A 1,582-nucleotide genomic window follows, 5' to 3' on the forward strand; every position below is an offset into this window, starting at 1 on the left:
CTTTTAGCATTATACAATTAAGACCTCTCACTAATCAATAAAATTAGAGTTTTTATCCATTAGTGTTCTTTTTTTAGCATTGTGAGTTGGGGTTTGTCGTTTTATCTGTTGTTGCTTGAATCACAAGTTAGAATACTTAAATCAATGTGACCAATAATTTAATTAGAATCATGTGCAATTTGTGACTCGAAAAGAGTTTTGAGAAACTTGGAATTTGTCTCTTGACGATTTGACTTGAATCATAAAATTAACTTGACTCGAATCACAACCTAATGTGACTCAAATCATGTTTAAAGCTTCGCTACAATCATAACTCTCCATGAAATCTATAATTGGCCTCTTCTTAATTTGACTCGAATCATGAATTGAACATGATACAAATTTCAAAATTTTCATAAATAAAGTCGTAAATATTCAACAATTTCATAAATAAAGTCATGAATATTCAACAATTTCGTAAATAAAATCATAGGTCATATACACTTGGAGTGATAACAATGATTTTAAATTGCAGTTGGATTGTGGACATTGGGGGATACAGAAATATTCGGAAGTGGGGGCAAATACATCATCTATTATATTCATTAAAATTTATATTTTATAAAACTAAGAGTTTGATGAACAACCTTATATTCATATTTTTGACGTACATAAGTCATTTCTTAAAACAACAACATAGGTAATCAACACCTAGAGTATATATTTGAGGAACAGAAGTCATTGCTTAAAACAACAACATAGGTAATCAACACCTAGAGTATCACAAAATCCACCAAATGAAAATCCCTTGCCCTTACAGTCTTGATCGCAGGTAGGAGAACAAAGCCCAGAACAACACTGTGCATCTGGCGACCCCGGGGCGCATGATTCATCTAAAACTATTGCTGGAGTCCCCAAACTAGTAACCAATCCTGAAATAATATAACATAACATATTTTCAATTTAAGTTAGTAAATTGTTTATGAAATATACAACTCTAAAATATTAAAACAAAAACTTTCTCCTCACTTGAAAACAAGACCAAAGCAATGCATGAAACAAAGAGAAGATAGGATCGATAGTTGTTAAATGCCATTTTTTCTGTGGAATTTGTATATCTTATATTTTAGACTTATCTCATTTCCATTACGTATATATAGACTTGGAAAATGTAGTATTTAGAATAATATTAATATTTGTATTGACTAAAGTTTTATAAAAATTTATAAAAGAAAAGTGTAAGGAATATCTTTTAAATATAATAACATTTCCTTTATTTCTTGTAAATAATTTATATTATATTTAACCAAAGAAAATATATTAATTTAAGCAAATGTTGATTCAAAATCATGAAAGTATTATGTGGATTACATTCACACCTATAAATGGTAAACATTTGAAGATTATAAGGATTTATTATTTTTCAATATTAATTGTTAGTGTTTGATCCTTGTAACAAAATATCACTAGTAATTCATGTTATTGTCTAAAGAATTGACATGAATGATGCACTTGGTATTTTAATGTGTATATTTTCTTTGTTCTCTATAAACTAATATAGTTTTTGTATCTGCAACATAAGTTAGATATTGATTCTCAAAAT

At 27.9% G+C, this 1,582-nt stretch overlaps 1 long non-coding RNA gene across 1 annotated transcript; it reads right to left on the bottom strand.

Annotated features, from left to right (window-relative positions):
* Positions 1–575: 575 nt before the first annotated feature.
* Positions 576–1,122, bottom strand: LOC127085895 (uncharacterized). Its single transcript, XR_007789295.1, has 2 exons — positions 1,009–1,122; positions 576–911 (listed from the first exon to the last, which is right to left on the bottom strand). It is a non-coding gene; the product is annotated as an uncharacterized LOC127085895 (long non-coding RNA).
* Between the last annotated feature and the right edge of the window lie 460 nt (positions 1,123–1,582).

Source organism: Lathyrus oleraceus, chromosome 5 (assembly GCF_024323335.1).
Source record: "Lathyrus oleraceus cultivar Zhongwan6 chromosome 5, CAAS_Psat_ZW6_1.0, whole genome shotgun sequence".
In the NCBI taxonomy this organism is placed as follows: Eukaryota; Viridiplantae; Streptophyta; class Magnoliopsida; order Fabales; family Fabaceae; genus Lathyrus; species Lathyrus oleraceus.